Source organism: Canis aureus, chromosome 35, assembly GCF_053574225.1.
Source record: "Canis aureus isolate CA01 chromosome 35, VMU_Caureus_v.1.0, whole genome shotgun sequence".
Lineage (NCBI taxonomy): Eukaryota > Metazoa > Chordata > Mammalia > Carnivora > Canidae > Canis > Canis aureus.
The window spans coordinates 10,270,628-10,288,680 of NC_135645.1; the positions used below are offsets into that span (position 1 = coordinate 10,270,628).

Below are 18,053 nucleotides of genomic sequence, written 5' to 3' on the forward strand. Positions count from 1 at the left end.
TTTTGCTATTGAGAATGTGAAATGTGACTTCTCTAAATAAGTATGTTCTTTAAGTATAAAATACATACCAGACCTCATTAAGACTTCATATACAAAAGGAGCGTGAAGTATCTCATTAATGTTTTGTGTTGCTCTGTCTTGAAATGGTAATCCTTCAGATACATTGGATTACATAAAAAAGATTGTGAAACTTGATTTCACCTGTTTGTTTTTTTATTTATCATACATGGCTATCAAGAAATTTAAAATTAAGTATGAGCTTATATCCATGGCTTGCACCATATTTCTGTCAAACGGCATTGCAGCGGAACTTTTCCCTTACCCAAAGTCCGTATTCCAAATTTCTCCTGCAACAAAATCCTCTCCCTTCAACCCGGGAGTCCTCCTTACTCCTCCACCATTCGAAGGCAGATATGTTCTTCCTTCTTCTCCAGCATAGATAATATCCAGGATCTTTTAAAGCAAGAGGATTGAATTGGCATTTTAATGTTTCTAAAAAATGTGTATATCATGCATGATTTAAAAAAAAAAAAAAGTGGTTATGCGACCTGACCCCATTGCTACTTAGCCGGAAGAAAGAGGTGGACTGTGAGTTCTTCTTCTGACCTCTTGATAGTCTTGGGAATAGCAATTTGGCAGAAGAGGGGAACATCTGGTTCTGAATTTGGGTTTCATAGATTCAAATCCTTGCACTGCATTAACTTGAATCTGTAACCCTAGGTAAGTCTCTTGAGCTCCTGGAGTTGCTTTCTGCAATGATAAATATGTCTTTGTGAAAGTTAGATTTAAATTATGTAAAGCATCTGACATATAACAAGTCTTTAATGAGTGGTCCAAGTATTATTTCACATGACAAATCATACTACTAAATAATTCATTGGGACATTGGGACAGGGACCATGGGATGCGGTGGACACTGGAGACATGTAAATTCCACAAGTCTGTTACAAAACATCTACTACACCTCCATTATTTCTGTTTCCATTAGATTTTTATTGTGGGTCTGATTTTCAACAGGTGCAAATTAAAAATATCCATAAAACTTTGAGGGTGATATCAAGATGTAAAGAACATTAAAGATATGATCTTAATGGTTAAAAGAATACTTTTACCACATACTTTATATCAAAGATTACATTTAATCACAGAAGGCAACTGGTTCCATGGTCTCAGAAAAAAAAAAAAATGAGAAACAAAATTTTTCAGCCAACGTGGGGATTCTTTACATTCTTCATACTCAGTGATACATATGAATAGATTGAGCTTCTCCAAAATTTATATGGCTACAGTTTAAGAAACACAGAATAACTTCCAAAAAGTAGGAAAGAAATCCTTTGCTAATTTTTTTAACTCCAGAGATGGAGAGGTGAGAAAGGTTCTATTCTTCAAAGTGCCTTAGTAGTCATTTTTACCACACTAAGGAATTTTTTTTTTTACTTTAAATATAATATTCAACTTTTCAGGATTTCTATATATATTAGAATTAGAGCTGATCCTTGGATGACCAAAGTAGGGGTGATAGAAACTAAGGCAGGACTCTTAACTGGCTCAAATGGGCCAAAGAAATCCAAGACCTGCCTCTTAGATCTTGGATTCATGGTTGCTAATTGAGTTTTGGGATCAAGGCCTCCCGGAGAGGCTGCCATTGACTGGTGATTTCCAAGCACAGGGAGGCCAGATTCCCTTAGGTTCTTTCTACTCACCATGTATATTCCAACATTCAGTGCTTCCCTGTCATGATTATCTGAGGCAAAGTAGACTATGAGAAAAGATGGTGAGACCAGGTCAATAATATCAAATCTCCTAATTTGGACCTAATGTGATCCTGCTGAGATAAAGGCCCAAAGAAGGCAGATTCAATTGTGTGTGAACACTGCATATTGGAATCATATATCTGTATGTATATATATATATATATATTTTTTTTTTTTTTTAATTACTACTCAACCTGTCTGTAGGCTACTAACATTATCTTAGGCAAGCAGTACTGAGACAGTCAATAAACAGGCTGTAGGACAAACAGCACCTGCCTGAATACTTAATGAATCTTGCCCACAGCGGTTTGTGCAGACCTTCTGATGTCTGAACTCCTTTCCTTTCTTTCCCCACGGAGCAAACTCCTGGGATTCCTCAAGACCCTGTTGAAATGGGACCTATTCTTAAAGCTTGCTGCCTTCCTGTCACACAGTTCGTTGTTACCTCTCTCCCCCATCAGCTACCACAGCACTCTGTGTGTGATTGTTTTTGCAACTGAAGCATGAGGGCTTCAAGAACAAGATTTGCTCCCTTGTCATTGTACTCCTGTGCCACTCACAGTGCCTGGAGTGGGAGAGACACACAGTTTTTGAAAGGGTGCGTGCTTTTTCTGAAAGCCAAGGCCAATAATGATTGGGCCAGTCAATCGATAGACTGATCTAATCCTTCCCACACAATGGTCTTTTAAAATATATTCACAGAAAAGTGTAGATGACCTTAAGAAATTTCAAGTTGTCTTCAGTTGCCTTGGCAGAAAGGTACTTGATGGGAGAGAGACATGTTGCCCAATTAGTTTTTTCCTTCAGTTTGCCATAACCAGAGCAGAGATTTTGAGTTCATTTTAACCAAAGTGAAGATTAGCTGTCTTTCAAGGGTCCCTATTAGGATCATTGGAGAAAACTGATACCCTTTTCTGTTGCAGAATACAGAACAAACATATTTTAAATGATTCGTTTGTGTAGCTATTTCCGTGCTTGGTTATTTTTAAATTTTTCTTTACTACTGCTTTTTGTTACCTTTACAATGTTTAATTAATTCTAATGTTTCTTTGAATATTGTTTTCTCTTTCTCTATATTTATCATTTTATCACCAAAAGTGCCTGCAGTACAGGGCTCAGGTGTTGCCATCTATGTGATGTATTTTCCGGAAAATAGGGAAGGATGCTGTAATCCTCCTTTTATTTTCCCAAATAGTTCATTAATGCTTGAAATTGTAAAGCTAGAGATTCAGTCTTTTGGCTTAAGACTTGGGGCCTTTTTTGGTGAGGATGTGGAGAAAGGGGAACCCTCTTACACTGTTGCCGGGAATGCAAACTGGTGCAGCCACTCTGGAAAACACTATGGAGGTTCAGAGAGTATCATGCAAGGTGAAGTAAGTCAGATAAAGACAAATGTCAATTTAAGAAACAAAACAAATGAGCAAAGGGAAAGAGAGATGAGAGAGAAACAGAAAGACAGAAAGACAAACTTACTTACAGAAAACAAATTGTTGCCAAAAGGGAGGTGGGTGGGGGGTGGGTGAAATAGGTGATGGGAATTAAGGGGCGCTTGTTGTGATGAGCACCCGGTGTTATATGGAATTGTTGAGATCTATATTACGCACCTGAAACTAATATTACACTGTGTTGACTGGAATTAAAAAGAATAATTAAAAAAAATCTTTGGGCCCGTATTAAAAGATAATCTTTTATAATAGATAAAACATTTTCCTTCCTTAAGCCTATAAGATCCAACATACCACTTTATCGCATTTATCATATTCATTTTCTATTACACTTATTTATATGTTTATGTCCCCTATTAGATTATGAGCTTCATGAAGTCAGGGATTAATCTTTCTATGTCCTACTTTTCCCAGATTAATCTTTTCTGGTGGATTAAATATTGGTTGTGAGAGATGACATGCATAAACCCACTGTAAGTCAGATTAAGTTACCAATTAATTGGCCAGAAATCAGAATTCCACAAAGCTGGAGAAATTGCAACCTACTGAGCATATCTGCACCTGAACAGGTATCACACAGCTTCTGGTGTCACCTGGCTTCACGAGGGCTTACATGGTAATCAGGTAACACTGCCACAAATAATCTTTTTTACTAAGGCTTCCATTGTTCAAAATTGGACATTCCCATTCCTTATGCCAGACAAGTGGGAGTAGAGTCATATCTTCATGGGGGAGGAAAGTTGTATGGATGCCCGGGCAGCCTAAGCTCTCATTCATCTCTGTCCCCTGCTCTGCAGCTCTCAGAAAGCCCATTTGCCTGCACCAGCACAATTTCTCGGTTGTCATCCTATAGTTGTCATTCTGTAAAAAAATTGTTGATACACACACACACACACACACACACACAAGAAGGAGTGAGAAAGAGGAAGGGAAATTAGCTCATAGAGTCGGTGCTCTTATTCACACAAAGAAGAAAGCAGATGAATCTCAGCGAGGTCAAGTAACATGCTTAGGATCTCACAGCTAGTCAATGAAAGAACTAGGCTCTTTAACCCTATGTGGTCTAGCCACAAAGCCTGGAAATTTTCCAACACGTCCTGCTTTTCATCAGCCATGAGTTTAATAACAGAAATAATCTATTCAGTGCTTTTCCTATCCAAAAAAAAAAAAAAAAAAAAAGTCAACGTATTTTCCTTTCTACTTTCCATTTACACTTTTTCTTTCTCCTTTGGTTGTTCTTTTTTTTCTTTTATCCTAGCCTTTTGTTTTCCTTTTTTTCTCCCCCTTTTCCTGCTCACTCATCTCTTCCTTCTTCCTCATTCTTTATTTCTTTTCCACTCTCTCTTTTCCAATTCCATTAATGAAAGTAGATAATAACTTGTGAATTCAAGTGGAACTTCATTTCTGAAACTGCACACTCATGCTGGAACCCATTAAGCTCGATAGCGAGAAATGAGAGAAATCATAATTATCAGGCCACTAAAATACATGAAACATAAAATTTGTCAGGGAAAGTAATTGAAATTATTGGAGCAGTTGGGCCTGGTGCTGAGCAGACCCTCAGTGATAATGGAAAGGTTACGGGTGATGTTTAGCAATGCTGATGAGGTCCAAGGTGACTCCACACTACCACAGTCAGCAAATTTATGCTCAGTTTATATTATTTTGCTAATCCATCTCTGGGAATTTGGAGAAATGTGGGGTTCGGGGAGCCCCTTCATCTGTCCAGCGAAGCCGGTAGAGGACTTATTCTTTTTATCACACCATTAGTGAGTTTTTTCCTTTTCTCGCTTTGTTGTCTTTTCTCTCCTTGAATTTCATCTTTTCATTTCACTTCTTCCTACTATTCTTTATTATTTTAGCTTTTTTCTCTGCCCTTTCCCATTCTCAATGCTACTGTTTAATTCCATCTAAAATTATTTGACGATTTGTCTGATTGGTGTGTAAAGTGTCTTTTCACCCAGTGGCAACTCTGTGACCTAGGATCAAAGTTTTTCTTCCCTTGATCCAGGCTGCCTGCCACTGAGCTTAGGCCACAGTCCCAATCTGCACGTACAGGCGTTTCTGCTGCTATCATGGCTAAACAAATGTCACTGCGCATGTTCTGCTGTTATCTGAGCACATACGAAGATGCAGGAATGAAAGAGGCTGATTCTCCTACAACCAGCCTTAAAATTCTGAATGTGTCTCTGATCTCAGCAACTTAAGAATTTTAAGTAGTCAAGGCTACTTATATACTGTGATTATGGCAATAAGGGCTGAGACACAGAAAATATCGTCCAGAAAGGGATACTAGTTCATACAAGGTTAACCATATATTCAGACCATGAGACTAAGACATTTTTGAGAAAGATACCTGAATCATACTGGAAAATATTTACAAAAGTCACCATAGCTGATAATAGTTACGGGCTGAATAAGCATCCGCATATATACATATGCATGACATTGATTGATGATTTCCTCATAACTTTGTATCTCTTTCCTATCTCCGTGGTAATATACATACACACAGATATATATTTTAAGATTTTATTTCTTAAAAATAATCTCTGCATACAACATGGGACTTGAACTTACAACCCCAAGATCAAGAGTCACAAACCCCACCAACCTGAGCCAGCCAGGTGCATGGCAATTTACATTTACAACACATTCTAACCCTTTCCAAACTTTTATTTGATCTTCACCTATCAAAACTATGGAAGCTATTATTATCCCCATCCTAGAGCTGAAGAAACTCAGACTCTGAAAGATGAAATGATATAGACACTGTCACTTGATCAGTGAGTAACTGATGTTATGTTTCCTATCCTTTTAGCCTACATGCTTTTCGCAGTGCCTTGTATCCCTACTATCAGAAAATTTTTGATTTGGGCCTGAATAGCATCTTGGTTATTTGAAAAAGTTCAATGACCTCATTTGGATAACTCTATACTGTAGTCACTGTATCTCAATACGTGGCTGACCAAAGCATACTTACGCTGGTATCAATGCTGACAACTCACCAGTATCTAATCTTTCTCAGAGGTGTGAATTCTAGTTCCCAAATTTCCACCAAGTGGTAGCTTAGTCTCGGCTTCAACAGTTTTACGAAGGAATGACTTCAGAGCTAGCCCATTCCATTGTTGGATAACTCTAGTTGTTGTTTTTTTTTTTTTTTTTTAAATTTTTATTTATTTATTTATTTTTTGCTTTGTTTTGTTTTGTTTTTCTGTTGAGACAAAGGCCATTGCCAATTCAGTGAGATTCCAGCCTTTAGAATACTCTGAACAAGTCATAGAGAGTTACTGAGCTTAAAATATATGCCAGCTTTAGACTTAAATGCTGGAAATAATGTCTTCTTCTACAGTTGCAGCCCTAGTCAGAATCTCTGTATTCTGACTGAATACAGAGTATGAGAATACTGAATACAGTAGCTGAGAGTATGGCCTCTTGGGTCAGACTATCTGGTTTGAAACCCAAATCCACCTTATGTTGTTCAAGGTTGTGCGGGTTCCCTAATTTCTGTGTGACTCAGATTTTCCATGTGCAAAATGAGGATGGCAATAATACCACCAGATTGGGTTTTGGCCGGGAATAAATGACTTGATATATATGAGAAACTTGAAAGATAGCATGGCACTTACTGAGCGATAAACAAAGATTAGCTATTATTATGGTAAGGACAGTAGTTCAGAAAAAAAAAAAAAAGAAAGAAAAAAAAAAGGACAGTAGTTCAGGATATCTAGACCCCTCTCATGTACCTCTCTGAGTCCTCTTCTCTAGATTAAAACCCTAGGTTCAGTAGGTGGGTCATTCACTCATCCCAAATGAACTGAGTGACTGGTAAGGGCCAAGGGTGTGATGAGCTCTAGAGGTGAGCCAGGAACAAACAATCCGAGGGCTAAAGGAGATCATTGTCTATCTGTTTAGGAGATGTGGATCTTCACAGAGATAACTGTGATTCAGAGAGACGAGGGCTGAGATTTTCATACGTACAAAACGAGGACACGGTGCAAGACACACACAGATAGACACACACCTTTTTCCCCAGCTGAGCTGGTGGTGGGCTGTAGGGCAAGACTTAGACTTTTCTGGGAGGAAGCCCTGATTCAAGGCTTGAAGGACAAGTTAGAGGTAGCTGGGAGAAAAGAGAGGAAGAGGAGGATGGCGTTGAAAATAGGACATGTGCATGTACAAAGGCCTGGGAACGAGGCATTTGATGGGCACTCTAAGTGGTTTAGTACGGATGGAGTATAAGCTGCCTGTCAGAGAGAGGAGACTGCGGAGATGGCTGGAGAGAGCCAGGCTCTTACAGGCTCTGCTTAAAAAAAAATAAATAAAGAAAGAAGGTTGACTTTTACCTTGATCTCTTCTTGGCAGCCTCATTACACTGGAATAAATTAAATTCTAAAGTCTTCTTTTACATGTGCTGCTATTAAAGAGAGTTTGTTTGAACAACAAACAAAAAGCAGTGCTTTCAAGGCCCAGCATACAGGCTCAATCAGTAAGGATGCTGGGAAGAAACCAGGGCCAACAGGAGGGCGCAGACCACCTGAGGGGAAAATTGGGGCATTGTTTCAAATTCTCTCATATAGCAGATTCTTATATAGGAAGCTCTGGAAAATAATCATATAAAATGGAAAGTTTTAAAGATTTTTCTGATGAAAACAATGAGAGAGAGGTTCTGAAAAGCCAGGTGATTCATACCTTAGAGATTCTTAGAATGACATGATTGGGGCACCCAGGTGGCTGAGTGGTTGAACGTCTGCCTTTGGCTCAGGTCGTGATCCTGAGGTCCTGGGATCGAGTCCTGCATCGGGCTTCCCGCAGGGAGCCTGCTTCTCCCTCTGCCTGTGTCTCTGCCTCTCTCTCTGTGTCACTCATGAATATATAAATAAAATCTTTAAAAAAGAAAAAGGAAGAAAGAAATGATCAATTATGAGGGAGTCCACTAAAATTCTTTTTACTGCTCTTTGAATTCCTGATGGCTGTTAGAACACTTTGGGGGTGAAGATCTCCTTGGTGTCACATAAGGACTGTCTGTGATCACTTTTGTGACGTTTTCTATAATTCCATGTCCGTCCATCCCTGTACTCTGAAAAGTGTCTTCACTATTCCATTGAAAAGAGAAAATTACTGCATATGTAGCATTCATGGTCAAGTACTAGATAATAGGGTCCTGAAAATAAAGAAGTTTTACTTTGTAATGGGGCATAGGAATAAAAATAGGCTTGAACATATAAATCTTTTAGATTCTGTGCAGCATGTATGCACAAACGCTACATTCCACAGGGGGAGAAATATTAATTCTAAGCTCCAGGCATTGAATTGTCATCCAGCGTTCCCAAATTGCCAAGATGATGGTATTATTTCAAACCTGAAATCATCTAATGAAAGTACCCGCTGGGCTGTTGTTTAATAGGTGTTTGTCATGTTTATTTTACTATTTCTATAGTAAACTTCATTTTGTCAACGTATGCGGACATTTGTCCTAAATTACCTCAACTATAGCTAATGGGTACCAAACTCAGTATTCCGGAGTATTCCTTACAAGGCATTTATATGGATGCATCATCCATAAAGACATATTTGTATGAATAATGTCGAGTGCATATTTGTATACATTAACTTCTGGTGCATAGAGCTAGAAAGCACAAAAGTACCTTATTTTAGAAACATCAGTGAGAAAGGACACTTGTTGTTCTAACTAATACAAGAAGAAAATTTAGAGTTTTATACAGTGGTATGAATAAAAGGAAGGTCCAATTAAGGACAATTTGATTTTTTTCCCTGGTCCCACTTTATGCCACCAGGAAGGTACTGATCTTTAGTGGAAAACTGGAAAGTATTCTTGGAACATCTATTGTAACTTTTAATCAATAAGGGATCCACGTCCCAGTGACGATGGCTCATTTGTCAAAGTGTTACAGTTAATTAAACAAAGTGAGAATTTGAACTCAGCTCTTCAGATCCCCGATTTATGCATTTCCCACTTCAACATTGCCATTTCTGCCCTTTGCTATTTCTCTGCAGATCGCCTTCCTTTTAGAGGTTTTGTGAGAGTTAACATCTTCAAGTGTGCTGTTGTGTATTCCATCCAGCAGACGAGAAATAATAGTGAGAACCTAGCCTCGTGCATTAATTTAAAGTTGCTTTATTAAAAGGATTCATTTCATTTAAAAACATGCCACAAATAATATGAATAAAAATATGTTCTGAGTTTAATAGTGCAAAATTTCTATCTTGTTAGTGCTCCCACACTGAGAACACCATATAAATGTGGAAAACAGGCACTTTCAACAGAATTTCTGAAATCTGATGATGCTCAGTAACTATGTCAATTAGGAAGAAAACATATCTCGGAGTCATTCCTTTGAGCACTAGAAGCTCTTTTATGTTTGGATGCTGCTGGCAAAAATATTCCTGGACACAGCAGCTTTAAAGCTTTTGAGCAACAATGAAATTTCACAGGAAGAAAGGTTAGAGCTGGGACCATACCAGAGAACTAATTGCTACGAGAGCTGCCTGTATATACACACTGCAGTAATTCCTAGAGACACCATTTAGAAACAGTTCTGTTCTGTAGATGCCTTGTCCCCCAGAATAGGGACGAAAAAGAGGGTTTCTCCTGGCTGTGGGGGTTTGACGAAAGGCCCAGCTGTGGATTCATTTAGGGCATCATGTGGGCAGTCTGTCATGGGGGAGACGGGGACTCCTCAAGCTTTATAATTCACACAAAGTATCATTCTTTCTCCAGTGGCCTTCCCAGTTTTGGCAAAGAAAGCCTAGTTTTCTTTTTTTTTTTCTTATTTATTTCTTAAAATAAAGTTTATTGAAGTATAATTAATATACAACAAACTGCACTTTCTTAAAGTCTATAATTTATTACATTTTTTTAATTGACTAAATTTTGACATGTTTACTGACCTGTGAAACCATAACATGATCAGGTTAATGAACACAGACATCACCCCCCACCCCAGTGTTTCCTCATGCCTCTTTATAACCCACCCCCTACTCCCGCCTTCTCCGCTTTCTCCTATCTCCCAGCAACCACTCCTCTGTTTTCTTTTCCTATAGATTAGTCTGAATTTTCTAGAATTTCATATAAATTAAATCTCACAGTAGGTACTCTTTTGGTCTGGCTTCTTTCAGTGTAATTATGTTGAGATGGATCCATGTGATTCCACATTTCGAGACCCCATTCCTTTTCATTGCTGAGTCCTGTTCTACTATATGGATATAGATCACATATTGTTGACCTGCTCATCTATTTACAGACATTTGGATTGTTTCCAGTTTGAGACTATTACAAAGAAAGTTGATATACATATTTATGGACAAGTGTTTACGTGAAAGGCTGATGCTTTTTCTTTTCTCTTAGGTAAGTACCTAGGAGAAAAACAAATGGATCATATAGTAGGTTTATGTTTAGCTTTAGACTTCTTTACCATGGGGGAAAGGGGCAGTATTGCTGCTTCAGCTGAAATAACACGTTTCAGCAAGTTTTATGAGAGGACTTGACTCAAAGTTGGGGCACTCAGAGCTATTTGTTCCAAGCTTCACGTTCTTTTTAATTACAACTCCTATAAAATTGAAAAAAAATGGGGTAACTTACAATCTGGGAAGCACATATATGGTCAGAGAATTAAAAATATAATTTCAGAAAGACCTGGGCACCCTGAGTCTTATCCATGGACTCCCTAGTGCTCAAGAGACCACTTTTTCCATGCATATCATGCAGCATAAAGGAGAGACTTTAACTCATCCTCACAAAGGAAATATGAAGCTTCCAAAATGAGTGACTTGTAACTGGATAGTTTTTCAAAAGCATAATACAGACATCAGTTTTCACACTAAGTATTTGTGTTAGGCTAATTCACATACTTTCACATTCTTCGTATACTAATGTGAAATATTCGTAGTTTTCACATAACTCACATAGGATCTTTTATGTACTTTTTCTCATTTTAGTCATAGTATCTCTGACAGGGAGTCAGAAGACATTTAATTTCCCCATGTTTTCAGTAGTAGAATGTGGAGCTCGCCAAAGTTTAGACAACATAGCAGAGAGAATACTGAAACTAGGGGTCAGGAGTACAGGGTTGTCGTCATGTCTTCATAATTCAAGTACTAGGAGACCACGAACAGATCGTTTTATTTAATCCTCCTGGGCTTCAGTTTTCATCTTGGTAAGGTAAAAAGTTTGGTGAGATCAGGCCTGTCAAATTGTATTCGAAATACAATAATATAGTATTTTGTATAATATATATATATATATATATATATAATATTAAAGGCTCTGAGAATTCTAGTAAAGAGCCCTGTTTGACTTTGGGTCACCTAGCATTTCCCAAAGTTTTTTGCTTCAGAATTCTTTTGCATGTTGATCTTTTAGTACTTCCTGACACCTTGTGAAATGCTAAAAACACAGTAAGAAATCCTGAAATAAATAATCTCTTAAACTCCTAGCATCTTCCCCATTCTCTCTCCTTTGATAGATGTCATTCTCGCCTGTTCAAAAAAGAAAAGCATGGAGGAAGGGAAATGAGAAGCTAGGTTTCTGAACTCCTTGTCCATTGCTTTTCCATGCTACCAAGACTAGTTTGCTTTTCTTGTGCTGCTTTATGGTGACAAGTCTAAAGCTCCCACCACAGGCTGAGGGGGGAAGAGGCTCTAGTACAACAAAGTCCCTTGGCCTAATTCTGACCAGGAAAGAATGTACCAGAATTTGTTGTTTCTTCTTCCAGGTACATTTCCTTTAAAGACTGTGTTTACATGACTGAGGGTTCTTAAAAAAAATATATATATATATATATTTATTAAATATATATATTAATTAAAAAATAATATATATATAAAATAAATATAAAATAAAAAAATATAAAATAAATATATATATATTAAATATATATATATATATATTAAATATATATATATATATATATTCATGAGAGACGCACAGAGAGAGGCAGAGACACAAGCAGAAGGAGAGGCAGGCTCCCTGAGGGGATCTTGATTGCAGGACTCTATCCCAGGACCTGGGATCACAACCTGAGCCAAAGGCAGATACTCAACCACTGAGCCACCCAGGCGCCCCACATGACTGAGGGATCCATACAAAGCCCCGAATAGCAGTGAAGGTCAATAGAGGAATCTGCTTCACACTTCCTGGGAGCTGTATGTAAACTAAAAACTTTATTTGGAAATAGCAAGACTTGTTCCACTCAGACAAAATAAAGCATGGGAATACCGAATTGCCAGCCAATTTCTTTTTTCAGTCTTTGTTTCAGGCCAAGACGGTTCTGCTCCCCAAATCAGCAGGTGGAGACGGTTTCTATGAAGCCTGTCTCAGACTCCCTCATTTAGAAATTTTCATGGCACCAGAAAACAGCATCTAGAGAATCCCAAAGAACAAATGAGGGGAAGCGATCCCCTTATTTCTCACCCCCTGTTCTGTCACTAGGACAGCAGGGTCCTGGTCTCACACAGAGGTAGTCACACAACTCTATTTTCAAGGAAAAGCAAAGTCAGTAATTTTCTCACTAGTGCTTCCAGTTTTACCTTTAATTTCTCCAGGACAATGAAAAATAATGACATTCTGAACAATATAAAGATTGAGCTTTTTTCTAAATATCTGTATTACACGACTAAACAATAAAACTCTTTCAGCATCAATATTTCAAGAAATGTGCCGGCAAGTGCATTAAATATATTTAAGCATGTATATATGTTAGGAATTTTAAAGGAGAAAAACAGGTGAAAGATGCAAGCATATGAAATATGCAACTTAGATTGGTCTAAAAAACAAGTTTGAAATGGCTGAAATCCAGCCATTAAGGTGTTCAAACTTAAAGCTTACTAACCTAACCTCTGAAATGTGCTCTCAAAGATAGCTCTGCTGGCAAATGTAAATCCCCTTCTCCCTTCTCAAACGAGGTTGCTAAGATCCACATATTGACTGATACTCAATCTATATAAGATTCAGAACTGGATTTTTTAAGAACTCCACTGACAGCCTCACGTTCTTATTATCAGTTTTTCTTTTCTAAAAATGTAGGGCATATGCCCATTTATTTTCCAAATGAACTCTATAAGATTCTTAATAATAAATGGTTTGAAATAATGGGTATCATTTGGAATTCCTTATCAAAGGAAGCAGAATTCTTCCCCTGGATCATTCTTATTTTGTTCATAATAATGGAAAGCAAGTAAAGTGTGAGGGTAGGGTTGAGGGAGGCTAGTCTGTTATCTCTTTGTGATATTCTAGGCGATTTTCAACTATTAAACTTGCATGTATTTTATTTAATGTAAAATAAATAATAACACCTCTCCTTCCCTCATTCACTTTTTTTTCCCCATCTTAAAAAGCTCTTGTTTCTAGTTGCCATGGTGATGGCGCCACTCTGATATTTGTTTAAGTGAAACACTTTCATCTCACTGACTTGAAGACAGGTACTAGAAGGACCAGAAAAAATAATTGACAGTCTACCCTGCTAGCTGGAAGAGAGGGCCTTGTTCTATGGCCAAAGGGCAGCTTTGATCAGAGAAATTATCCTCATAAGAGTAATGAAGGGACAACTTAGCTCACTGTGTGGTTTATTTTATTTTCTACTTCCATTGTATTTTGTTTTGTTTTGGAAAAGAGTAAGATATCATGTTGGGAGTAAATAGGCACTGTTTAAAACTGAGGTTGTTTGTAGATAAATTTGCTATTGGGATTTTAGGAGATCTTTGGAGATGAAGAGAGGAGACCTTAAAGGGAAAGGCCCTTTTTGCTCATAAGAAATGAAGCAGAGAAGCGTCCCCATTTAGAATCAAAGAGGCAGTCCCTAAAATGGTAACTTACGGTCAGTCCCCTGAAATGGGTTTTGAATTTGTGGATGCGGGAAATACCATGAAGTCATTCAGAAAAATCAACACGTTTCCAATTGCCACACAACTTATGGGTTCTCTGTTGTGTGCAACTCGAACGCGGGGACTCTAGCATGTAAAATCCATAATGAGAATCATTTTCGATGAATGTCAGTTCCCAAAGGTACTGTCTCTCATTACAGGCACATCTAACTATGAAACTGGAGTTCTAGGAGATAGCTTATGCTTGGATCTGCACTTTATTTCTCAGCACTGCTATTGTTAGTATCACCTTTGCAGAACAGCACAGAGGTTGAAGAATAGCATTTGGAATCAAATAGGCTGTAGTCCCAAATCCCACCCCTTGCTTTCTGTGTGAACTTGGGCAAATGCATGAACATTCCTGACCAAAGTGCGCAAACTCATGGTCTTAACATGGAACGCTGGGCCTAACTGGGCTGGTTACAGTGAATGTCTCTTTTGTAAAAATATCCTTTCCGTTTTAATGACAGTGGGGAATGTGCTCTTGGGTTTTGATTAATTTGAAACATGAACTTTTCCCTTAAAATTAGTAGGTGAACTATCAGAGTTAAAAATGTTTATCCAAACAAGTCTGAAGTGGTGGTGGTTTTTGTAGAACTGGCCTAATAGCGATTAGAGTTGGCATGCCATTGAAATCAGTGTGAATTTGGTCAGGTGCTTTCACTTTCTAAGACGCAGTGTCCTCATTGACTAGATAAGGAAGTTAGATGACATCTGAGGTCCTTTACCTCTCTGGACTCTATGAGTCTTCCTCTGTTGGGCATGGTGGTAGGGTACCACAAGGATCCCCCGTAAGGAAGCTTAGGAATCAGCTCAGCCTCAAATTGCCAGAATCAGAGTGGAATGGTGGTTGCCAGGGGCTGGGAGGAGGAGGGTGGAGAGGAATAGGGAGTTCTGATCAACCCGCATAGAATTTCGGGTAAGCTCATGAATAAGCTCTAGAGATCTGGTTCACCGGATTGGATTCAGTGTCCACAATAATGGACTGCCCACTTAAACATGTATTACGTGGTTAGATCTCATGTTACATGTTCTCATCTGGTAAAATAAAATAAAGAGAAAATTGAGACACAATTTTTAAAGGGTTAAAAATTTTAGTTTGGGAGGCTGTGAGAGCTAGAGAGCTGATCTGAGGGACATGGTGAGGAATTTCTTGTTTGGTGGAATATGTGCTCCAGCATCTATTTGGGGTTCATCCATTACCTGGTTCATGAAGTTTTGTTGTGACAAGTAGTGAAAAAGAAATCTATCTCTCAAACCTAAACAAACAAATGTAATAAAACAAGTGGAGGAGGACTTTTCCCAAGCCATTTTTGATCTGATGCCAGAAGTAGCTATAATGATTCATAAATCACACCGAGTATGATGGAAGTGGCTGGATTTACAAGCATCTCCTTCTCTCAGACTTTTAATTGTATCTGCATTCCTCTTTATTGCTAGTCTTCCAAGAAAGGTCATCCCTGTTTACTGTTGCTATCTGTATATTTTGTGTGTCTATTTTTCCTTTGAATATGAGAAAACAAAACATCAAAAACTTTATACCCTAGATGACTGGAAGATATTTTATTTTCTGATTTTAAAATCCTCAGTCTCAGAACATCTTTACTCTTTTTACTCTTCCTTCTTCACTAATGTACCTTTCAGAGGCATAAAAGATTTACACAGGCAGTTTTTCTCTTCATCTCTTTGGCTTTCACCTACCTCAAAATAGATAAGAGTATCTTAGCACATATCCACAGTCATTATATGCTCCAGGGATACCAATCAAATAGTTTAAGGTTTTAATGAAGTAAAAAAGTAGCAAACACTATGCAAAGAAAAGCACCAAAGAAAGCTAGGAAGTGACTTATCTGCAGGTGTTGACTGAAGCAGGCAAGCGAGTACCATGCACCTTCTCTATACAGTACCTGGTGTTCTGGAAAGTTGCATATAAATCGTATCTTTAAAAATTGATTTAGATATTTGGTTCACTGGAATAGCATTAGAAATTTGACCATACGTTTTCTGTGCATCTGAAAGCTAAAGTAGGGATTGTGACTCTTACTTTATTCCTCCTGTTTCTGTAAATATCTTTGATTTTAAGACTTGAGCATAAAAATCACTCAAGTTTTTATTTTTCTTTTTCCCAAGTGTCATTTTCTTTCTCTCTTTTTAAATAATGGAATAGTTTTTAAGAAAAAATAGCATGCCAATATTTTAGTCTGCCTTTAGCAGTAAATACATTCTAGGTTCAATGGCTTTGAAGTATTTTTGACCATGATCTGTAATAAATATATTATTATTTATATATATAATATATATATTACTTAGTAGCCAGATACACAGAAACCTTTGTACACAAACACACATATACACATTTTAAAGTTTCACAAAGCAATGTTGACCCTTCTATGCATGACATATTCTATTCTTCCTTTCTCTCCCATTTTTTAAAAAAAATTATGAAACCTGCTAAATTGATTTTATAAGCTACTAGTATGTCACAATACATGGTTTGAAATAGAGAGATGTGTGTAAATAGTAGTAAGTCAAGATAAAGCATGGAGAAATTGCATAAATAAGTGACAGAAGTTGAGATTTGGAATATTAAAGCCCCAAACCAGGCAAGCCGTTCAAGTAAATATGAAAAATCAGAGAGAGATAAGAGAGCATATGTTCCTATGAGAATTCTCTTTAGCTAAATTAAGTCAGAGCTGTGCCCATGACAAGCACTCAACTATTTGTTAGAAGATTGCATCTCCTAGTTACACACTGATTGCCCATTTACCTGAGACTTGGAAGTGGGAGGGGTATGTCAGTGCTAAGTCTTCAAAAGACTATCTAGTAAGGAAAGAAAAGAACAGGCCTAGCTGTTAAAAAAAAATAAAAGTGGGGTGATGTGCAAGTCCTTCTTAGCCGGGAACATGATGGGAAGTCACTTGGGACTTGCCATCTTAGCTAGGTGAGGAAGGTAGGATCTATGGCTGGATTCATATGGACACGGTAACCAGATCTCCACAACACTGTGGGAAAGGAGTAGACATGGAGACAAGGGAGTTTTGTTCTACTCTTTCCCTAACACCAGTTTCAGAGTTACTCGAGGATAAGTCACTAGACTTGTCTAGTCCATATTCTCATCAGTTTGACTCTTAAATTCTTATCCACAGTAACCATTGTGTGGTCTTAAAATCCGAGATGTAAGTTCAAGTGTAGACCACACCGAGTTCAGGCTGTTTCCCTGGGAGACCAGAGACTGGAAACCTGGGACCAGGTGTCTACCTAGGGAAGGAAGGCAGCAGCAGAAATAAACAGACTTTGAGTTTCTAGGGAGAAGGGGTCAGAATATGGGCAGTGATTCTTGACCAAGACCAAGAAAACAGAGTTCAAATTGCATCTGTTCTTGAGCCATCTCTTCTGAGATTGAAGTTCTTTATGCGTACATTCCCAGGACCTGGGTCCCTTGTCAGGATGTTGGTGAGACTGAGCCATCAGTCAGAGAGAGCCCTGTAGATGCAGTACGCCTCTAGGGTTAGAGAAGAGGAGTGAAATTCATATTGTTTCTATCTGAAGTGGATGAGGACGGAAGGATATTTTCTCTGAATAAAATGGCCCATTCTCCACGAAAACTTTGAAACACCAAAATTTGGACTACCAAACAATCAATTCAAACAATCTGTGGCCCGACTCCTTTTTAAAAGCACTCTTTTGTAGCATCTTGCAAATTTACTGCTTAAGTTACAAATGTAGTATTTTTTAATAGGTCTGCGTAAAGCATATGCAGTGTGGGCTATCTATAATGGCAATTAAGCCAACAGTGTGATCGAGGAGTTCATTTATTTGTTTATTCACCAAATATTAATAGAGCACCTGTGATTTTCTGGGGGTACTATATTAGCCTGGAGGCCAGAAAGATGAGTAATGCTGAGTCTCCGTCGTCAAGGATTTCATGGTTTAGTAGAAGAAATAGATGTATAAATAGATAAATTGCAATACA

At 38.0% G+C, this 18,053-nt stretch overlaps 1 long non-coding RNA gene across 1 annotated transcript; it reads right to left on the bottom strand.

Annotated features, from left to right (window-relative positions):
* Positions 1–211: 211 nt before the first annotated feature.
* Positions 212–8,871, bottom strand: LOC144305365 (uncharacterized). Its single transcript, XR_013372391.1, has 3 exons — positions 7,892–8,871; positions 554–750; positions 212–453 (listed from the first exon to the last, which is right to left on the bottom strand). It is a non-coding gene; the product is annotated as an uncharacterized LOC144305365 (long non-coding RNA).
* Positions 8,872–18,053: the final 9,182 nt, after the last annotated feature.